Raw genomic sequence first — 8,710 nt, 5'->3', positions numbered from 1 at the left:
ATGAACTATTATATATATATTATAGTGGGGTAGAAAGTTAACTGTGTGCTAAAGCAACCCCCTGCCTTGGCTGGTTGCTCAGTGGTTAGAGCATCAGGCCAGCAGATGGAAGGGTCCTGGGTTTGATTCCTGGTCAAGGGCACACACACTGGTTACAGGTTTGATTCTGGCCCCGACATAAGTGGGAAGCAACTAATCGATATCTCTCTCTCACATCGATGTTTCTCTCTCTCTCTCCTCCTCTTCCCTCTCTTCCACTCTCTCTAAAAAGCCAATGGAAAAAATATCCTCAAGTGAGGACAAGAAAAATAAAATAAATAAAGCAAACCCCTTTCCTATTCTTATTAATTTAAATGAACAAAACGAACTGGATACTTCTAGCAAAGAAAGGGTTAACATTGCAGCCCTGCAGCATTTCAGAACAGCTGTAAAACCTTGCCTGCTCAGTTTAATTCTTGCCCAACCTTGCAGTTCTTCCTTCTAACCTTCAGGCTTCCCCTCTTGCATTTTCTCCCTGAGCAACAATCTTCCTTGTAGCCCTGCCCATATTTCCTGGACTTTACTTATCTTCCCATTCTGAGCACACTGGGAAATGTTAGCTCCTAGAATTCGGCCCTTCTCTCTTCTTTTCATACTTTTAAACCATGTCCGAAGGAGGAGCTGGCTAATGCCATCGACTACACCCTTAAATGTGGTCGTGTCACACATGCTTTCTGACCTTCAAGCCTGAGGTGATCGGTGATGGAAAGCAATTTCCCTACTTGATCAGTTGTGTTCCTTTTTTAAAACGCTGCATACTGCACTCAATATGAAGTACAGCTTGTCCCATAGCTTTCGAGCAAAACTGATGATCTGTCATATTGTTTGCTGGTTTTATCTTCCTGTCTCAGGCTAGCTTTACATTGATGCCTCTTCCTTTTATTCCCGTTTGAATAGCTGCTATGCCAACATATCACTTTAAAAAGTATGACTTTTCAAAAGCATGGTGTAGTGGGACTGAGAATAAACAGCCCTGCTACTCCCCTACCTCCGCTTGTCCATGTCCTCACAGCTCAGGGTAAGCTCTCGGCTCCAAGAAACTCCTCCAGGCAATTCCCCGACCCACTCTGATCTTTTCCATTTCTGGACTTCACAGAGTCTTTATCATTTAGCCCAGTGGTCGGAAAACTCATTAGTCAACAGAGCCAAATATGAACAGTACAACGAATGAAATTTCTTTTGAGAGCCACATTTTTTAAACTTAAACTATATAGGTAGGTACATTGTTATAACTTAATTAGGGTCCTCCTGAGCTGGCCTTTGCTAAAAACGTCTGATTGAGGTACATTCGCTGAGGTCGACCCCTTCCAACTCTCCCATCCACACTCATCTTGTATACTTGTTTCGTCTATCTCCTTTTGTTCAATTGCACTGTACGTGCACGCCCACACGTGGTATTTTGTGGAAGAGCCACACTCAAGGGGCCAAAGAGCCGCATGTGGCTCGCGAGCTGCGGTTTGCCGACCACTGATTTAGCCCCATTGAGATCCTTGATCATATTCTGCTTTGGATCAACCACGATCGTTTCATAAATGCCAATCCTGCACCCAACTTCGAGGCAGATTCTCAAGGTCAAGGTTGTTAGCGCCTATTTGTGTTGTATTCTCAGTGCTCCCCCATGGTAGGGGGCTGCCTTGGTGGCCAGAAAAGGAAAGCAGAAAGGCTGAGGGGCGCTGGGACATCAAGGTAAAAGGATAGAACACCTGCCCTCAACGTGTCCAAAGTCTAACTGGGCAGATGAGCACGATAGCATCATCTTTAGTTGTAAACCACACGAACCTGCTCTGGTTAGAACTTAGAAAAGGGACCTATTAAAAGAATCTGAGGGAGCACATGTGATCAAAGGGAAGTCTCAAGGGCCAGATTCCAAAAAGACAAGAACTTGGAGGCTTGGGGACTTGGTTGAACTATCTCCTGAGAACATTATTTCTGCAACAAATCAGTCACAGCTCTTCCCAGTTTTTTTTTTAAATAACATAGTCTTAGAAGCATCTTTTATGTATTATGCTTTAGTTTACATAATGTAATAAGCTCCATGATCATACTCTTTTTTTGTTTTTGTTGTTAATCCTGACCCAAGGATATTTTTCCATTGATTTTTAGAGAGAGTAGAAGGGAGGGGGAGAGACACACAGGGAGAAACATGGTTGTGAGAAAGACATATATATCGGCTGCCTCCCGCACGCAACCCGACCAGGACAGGGGATGAAGCCTGCAACCAAGGTACGTGCCCTTGACTGGAATCGAACCTGGAACCTTTCAGTCTGTGGGGTCCACGCTGTATCCACTGAGCAAAACTGGCCAGGAGTTCCCAGTCTTTTTAATTCTCTGCTCAAGATTTAACTGAGAGTTCCACTTCCACTATGGCAGAGTAAGTGCCGAACAGACTGGCTCCACCACAGACAACTGCTAATGATATACACAACACAAAAGACAACACACGATGTTTGCGGGGAAGGAACAAAAGCAGGCGCATTTTGAAAGGGAGTCAAAATGTGGAGAAAGAAACTAATTCAAGGTGAGTTTCCTTTGGGGGAAGGTTGGCCTGAGTAAAGGCTGTCGCCATTGTGTGGCACAGGGTGTCTTCAAGTCTAGTAGGACGCCTGCCATCTTTTTGATCTAAGCAACCAAGGCAACTATGGCCATCAGGAATGAAGGAGGAATCTCAGAGCAGAGAAAACCAGAAAAGGTGAGAGTCATGATTTTTTACTGTAGAGGAGGTTCAGAAACTGGCTGGGATCAGGGTAAGTTCTCTTACCAGGGAATGGCCAAGTGCAGGTTGGGACCCAAAGCTGGTGATGCCATGGCTGGTGGGCTTTGGTTGTGATTGTACTGCCTCTACCCACCGTCTTCCTAGTGTCTACGCCAGTGATGGCGAACCTATGACACGCGTGTCAGAGGTGACACGCGAACTCATTATTTTGGTTGATTTTTCTTTGTTAAATGGCATTTAAATATATAAAATAAATATCAAAAATATAAGTCTTTGTTTTACTATGGTTGCAAATATCAAAAAATTTCTATATGTGACACGGCACCAGAGTTAAGTTAGGGTTTTTCAAAATGCTGACACGCCGAGCTCAAAAGGTTCGCCATCACTGGTCTGTGCCAAGTAAGGAGAAAAAAACACATAAAGGATTCATTCTACTGCTCACTAAGACGATAAGAACTCAATTAAAATACCAAGGAGTTCTCAGGATGGAGACACTTCTGGTTGGCTGGTTAGGGACTATTGCGTAACATGCCAGCATGCCAGAGACGCTATCGGAGTGCCAGGGGCAAGATCTATTTTTGACCACTAACATTCAGGGTGTGTCCTACTTTTAAGGAGCTCTAATAAATAAACAGAAACCTGTATTTATACTAAAAGTACATTCAGTGGTGATGACTTACTTTGGCTAAATCATGTGGAAGCTCATTCCATAGCAAGTTCTCATCTAGTCAATGGGATTTGATTTACAGTTGGAGGGGATTTTGATGGCCTGTTGGGTAGTTTTAATGCAGCCAATCTTTAACCAGCTGTTATTTGAGTCTCCATAGCTGCGCAGTGGGGAACAAAGTCTAAGGCCAAGTCTCTACCTCCAGTCAAGCCACATGGAGTCTACTTAGGGACATGTGATCCATATACCAACAGACAAATATTAACTTATGATAAGAGCCAACTGAACGCCGAATAGCATAGCCATTAAGTCATAGAAATTCCAAGGAGGGGAAGCAATCAGATTGAAGGAGAGAAAACAACAGTTTGTATGAAATGCTTCTACCCACTTAGAGATCATAGGTACCAAGAGCCATAAGAGGTGAGCAGTCAGTGTGAGAGAAACACGAGATGGATGGTCAGATGTTTAGGGGAGGGGGTGTCCTGATGACATAGCTTTGGAAGGACTGGATCCGTCTGTCTGATAATGAACATGCCCTGATTCTGCAATCTTTCAGCCAACAGATAAAATAGAAGCACACTCTAAATCCATCTTGGTAGTGTGTTTCTTGTAATAAAACCTGGAATGTCTTTGGAAGTGCACTTGGAAAACTTAGTAATATTAACTGCTTTCAGAGAGGGGTGCTAGAAGGATGTGAGAGGTTTTTCACTATACACCCTTTGAATTTTGAATCATACTCACGATTACATTTTTTTAAATCTGAGGATAAAATACCCGTGTGCTGGACAAAATAAATGAGTTAGGAACAAATGATTTAAGAGCACTACCACCATCACAGGATGCTCCATCACAAAATAAGCAAATAAGCAAACTCGTGCAATTTTTAAAGAAACAGGCTTATTAGGCATGACATGCTAAGCTTTACATACTTAGAGTGCAGTGTACAATTTGGTAAGTTTTGACATACATTTGCATCTGTGAAACCATAGCACAATAAAGATAATGGACATATTTATTACTTTTTAAAGTTTCCTCAGGCCCTTTGAAATCACTACCACCTCTCCCTACCCTCTCTCCCATTCCCAGGTCACCAAAGTATTAGTCATTTTTCTATTAGTTCGCATTTACTAGAATTTCATCTAAATGGAATAATAAATTATGTACTCTTTTGTCTGGCTTTTTTCACTCCGGCAAAATTATTTTTGAGATTAATGATATTGAGTCTCTTTTCATGTCCTTATTTGCTGTATGAATATTTTCCTTGGTCAACTAACTGCCTCTGAAATTTTTGCCCATTACAAAAATTGGGTTGTTACTGAAACTGGTTTGGCTCAGTGGATAGAGCGTCGGCCTGTGGACTGAAGGGTCCCGGGTTCGATTCCGGTCAGGGGCATGTACCTGGGTTGCGGGCACATCCTCAGTGGGAGATGTGCAGGAGGCGGCTGATCGATGTTTCTCTCTCATCGATGTTTCTGACTCTCTATCTCTCTCCCTTCCTCTCTGTAAAAAATCAATAAAATATATTTTTTAAAAATTGGGTTGTTTATTTATTATTATTGAGTGTTCAGCATTCATTACATATCCTGGTACAAGTCCTGTGTCAGATGTGTGATTTACAAATACTCTGTCCCAATTTGTGGCTTTTTTCATTTTCCTAACAATTTCAAAGAAGAGACTTGTTAATATTTATGAAGTCAAGCTCTTCACTTTCTTCCCTCCCATGGCTCATGTTCTCCTCCCTCTGGTACTCTGTCCTGCTATCTCCAGCCACCTTGCCTTCTCTAGACTCCCAGGTCCATCTCCTCCATTCAGGGAGTTTGCCAGGCTTTGCCCGAGTTACCCCTTTGCCCCCTCCCTGCAGAACTGAAGCCTGGAAACACAATCCAGGAAGTCAGCTGGGCAACAGCAGTGCTTGCCTCATGCTTCCTGTACTCAAGCATCATGGTCCTTTGTTTCCTGACATCTCATGTCTTAAAATCCCTTGTTTCTTGTATTTGGTCTGTTTTGCTTTGTTTTGTGTGGACGTGTAAATCTAGCTCCTGATAGCACATCTTGGCTGGGAAGCACAAGTTCCCTTATATTTCCTTGTGAAATTTAATAAAGTTAGAGTTTCTGAGTAGAAGGGGAAGAGCATTTCCAACGAAAGGTAGGTTAGTGGACAACAGAATGGCTTCAAAGGGAAATCTGAGTTTAGATGCTAAGGCCAAACATGAGAAAAGATGCACTCCTACCTTAAATGGGGTCTGTGACCAGTGTATGTGGAATGTGCATTTTCCTGAGATGCCTAAAGATTACATTAGAACTCAAAGGCTTTGCCTGGCCCGCATAGCTCAGTGATTGAGCATCGACCTATGAATCAGGAGGTCACAGTTTGATTCCTGGTCAGGGCACATGCCTGGGTTGTGGGCGCATTCCCCAGTGTGGGGCCTGCAGGAGGCAGCGGATGGATGATTCTCTTTCATCATTGATATTTCTCTCTCTCCCCCCCTCTCCCTTCCTCTCTAAAATCAATTAAAAAAAATTTTTTTTAAAAAAAGAAAGAACTCAAAGGCTTGGATAATGCAAAAAATGATTATTCAGCACTACTCTAAGAAAATCAAATTTCAAATTATAGAGGGATTTAAGTTAACATTTCCTTCTGAGTTTATGACTTGTAAAAAAAAGAAAGAAAATCTATGTTTAGTGCATTTGGGAACGGAGCAAAATGAGTTGCATGCATGCCATCTGCCATCTTCTCTTGGAACTTGTGTGTGGATATACACATAGCTGCCTCCTTTGTGTCCTTCCTCCTTCTACTTAAATGTCGCCTCCTCAGAGAGGCCTTCCCTGCCCATTCAACTGAAATTAGGCTCCCATCATCATGACACTTGTCACTACCTGGTATTTCCTGATTTGTGGATTCCTGCCCCATTAGAATGTAAGCTCCAGGCAGCCGGTCAATGATTCTCTCTCATCATTGATGTTTCTCTCTCTCTCCCTCTCTGAAATCAATTACATTATATATTATTATATATATATAATGTAAACTCCATTAGAATAGATACTCCCCTCCATGCAGTATCTCCAGTTTCTAGAACAGTACCTGGTACATGGAAGAAGCTCCATAACTGTGCCTGGAGATCATATTTTGACTATCAAATGAGCTTCAATCTTGTTTGTGGTGCACCCTGGGTCTCCAGTTTCTAGAACAGTACCTGGTACATGGAAGAAACTCCATAACTGTGCTTGGAGATCCTATTTTGACTATCAAATGAGCTTCAATCTTGTTTGCGGTGCACCCTGGGAAAAAAGAAAGAGAGATTGGCACTCGTGAAGGAGCAGGGTGCAGGCAGAAATAAGGCAGTCTGTATGTAAGTCACTTAGAGTCTGAGCAGCAAGAAGAAGCTGCAAAGAGCAGGAGGAGAGCTGCAGGAATCTGCAAAGGCCTGTATTTGAAAACTGCATCTCGGGGACTCAGAGTCAAGGTCATCACTGAGCCTCTCTGATGAGCGGGTTGACTCTCTAAAGGAGCCACCCAGGCAAAGGTGGATACAAAGGAAGGGAAACAGGGAGAAAGGCAGACCCGCTGGCATCTCTCTCCGCCTCCTTTAATTACTACCAGAGGAGAGGAGGGCAGAAACGGGGGGAACAGGCCTGGGGAGCTGCGGGGATGCAGGGAGAAAGGCAGGAAGCCCTGGTCTGCAGTGTGTGAGGCCATGTCACAACGGGAGTGCAAGCTGCTCCCCCATTTTATTTTTTGCCCCCCCCCCCATTTTATGTACCAGGAATCCTTATCATCAACCAGGGACATTTCAGGTCCCCGTTACATCCCTGGAGGTACTGAGTGTTGTGTGACTTTTATTTCATCAACAAAAAAAGAAGTTAAAAGGGGGAAAATGCAGCTGACACGGATGATTACAAAGTGGTGTGTGTGTGTGTGTGGAGGTGGGGGGGTTATTTTCCTTTCCAATAGTGTCAGCTTTCAGTTCAGCAGATTATCTGAGTTGACTTCTTTTCTATTCTCTTTCATAAAAAAAAAAAAAAGGTAATATATTCACATAGTTCAGTGGTTCTCAACCTTCTGGCCCTTTAAATACAGTTCCTCATGTTGTGAGCCAACCGTAAAATTATTTTCGTGGCTACTTCACAACTGTAATGATGCTACTTTGGTGAATCGTCATGTAAATATCTGATATGCAGGATGGTCTTAGGCGACCCCTGTGAAAGGGTCGTTCTACTGCCAAAGGGGTCGCGACCCACAGGTTGAGAACCACTGACATAGTTCAAAAAAGTCACCAAGGGGTGTAGAGTGAAAAGTGCTCTTAGACCCACGGCTATTCTCCACCTCCCTCTGAGGTCTCCTTGGAGATGATCAGTGTCAACAGATCCTTGAATCCGTCCAGAAATATTCTCTTGGACACAATGACACGGGGCCAGAAGTACTGAGAGCACATGCAGGGCTTTTCCACTAAGCGAGCCAAGGCTGAGGGCCCTGTTCTGCATTTTTCACCGGGAAAGACACAGCAGTAACAGGAACCAGCAGGACTGGGGGAGGGAGGGATCTCCTCTCGGTTCATTGGCAGATCACTTAGCGAGAAAAGGAACTGTGGAGGGCACAGCATGTGGTCTGCCAGGTGTCAGGTGCTTTTAATCTAGGACAAAGCTAGTCTAGCTTTAAAGAGTAATGGCTAGCCCGGCCGGTGTGGCTCAGTGGTTGAGTGTCGACCTATGAACCAGGAGGTCACGGTTCGATTCCCAGTCAGGGCCCATGCCCGGGTTGCAGGCTCCACCCCCAATGGAGGCTGCAGGAGGCAGCCCATCAATGATTCTTTCTCATCTTTGATGTCTCTCTCTCTCTCTCTCTGAAATCAATAAAAATGTATTTTTTTTTTAAAAGAGTGATGGCTAAAGACACGGAATAGATATGGCAAAAGAAGTCATGGCTGTCATGTGCGATAGAGAATAAAGTTTCAATGAAGCAGATAAGGGCCTTCTCTGAAGGGAAGGGGTGTGGGGGTGTAAGCTTTGGAGAAGGAAGATGTCTTATGGAAGCCGACCAAGGTGTATGTTTATTAAGGGGGTGTCGCCCCACAGCTGAACCGTTGGAGTGACGGTTCACAATCAAAGAAGGAACAAAACGAGAGAGCTAGATGGCTCTCAGCTGGCATGCCGGGAGACTGACAACCACAGGATGGGGCCCAGGGCTGGGAATTAAGTTCGAAAGGGTCTGACACTGCCCAGTGGAGGGAGGCCCAATGCTGAAGGTGGAAGACCTCAAAGAAGTAGGCGAGGAAGGAGCTGGCAAATCAGGC

General features: G+C 44.0%; 1 long non-coding RNA gene across 4 annotated transcripts in view; it reads right to left on the bottom strand.

Annotated features, from left to right (window-relative positions):
* The window catches only part of LOC102240542, a 33,707-nt gene that overhangs the window by 21,866 nt on the left and 3,131 nt on the right, over positions 1 to 8,710 (bottom strand). For 2 of the 4 annotated variants that reach the window (XR_001362814.1, XR_313796.2), the window contains exon 2: positions 6,614 to 6,698. This is a non-coding gene — a long non-coding RNA (uncharacterized LOC102240542). Of the gene's footprint in view, positions 1 to 6,501; positions 6,587 to 6,613; positions 6,699 to 8,710 lie in introns of all 4 variants that reach the window. The other 2 variants (XR_001362815.1, XR_313797.2) reach the window with 1 other exon arrangement.

Source organism: Myotis brandtii, unplaced genomic scaffold (assembly GCF_000412655.1).
Source record: "Myotis brandtii unplaced genomic scaffold, ASM41265v1 scaffold308, whole genome shotgun sequence".
NCBI lineage: Eukaryota > Metazoa > Chordata > Mammalia > Chiroptera > Vespertilionidae > Myotis > Myotis brandtii.
This window is presented reverse-complemented; position numbering and strand designations above follow the sequence as displayed.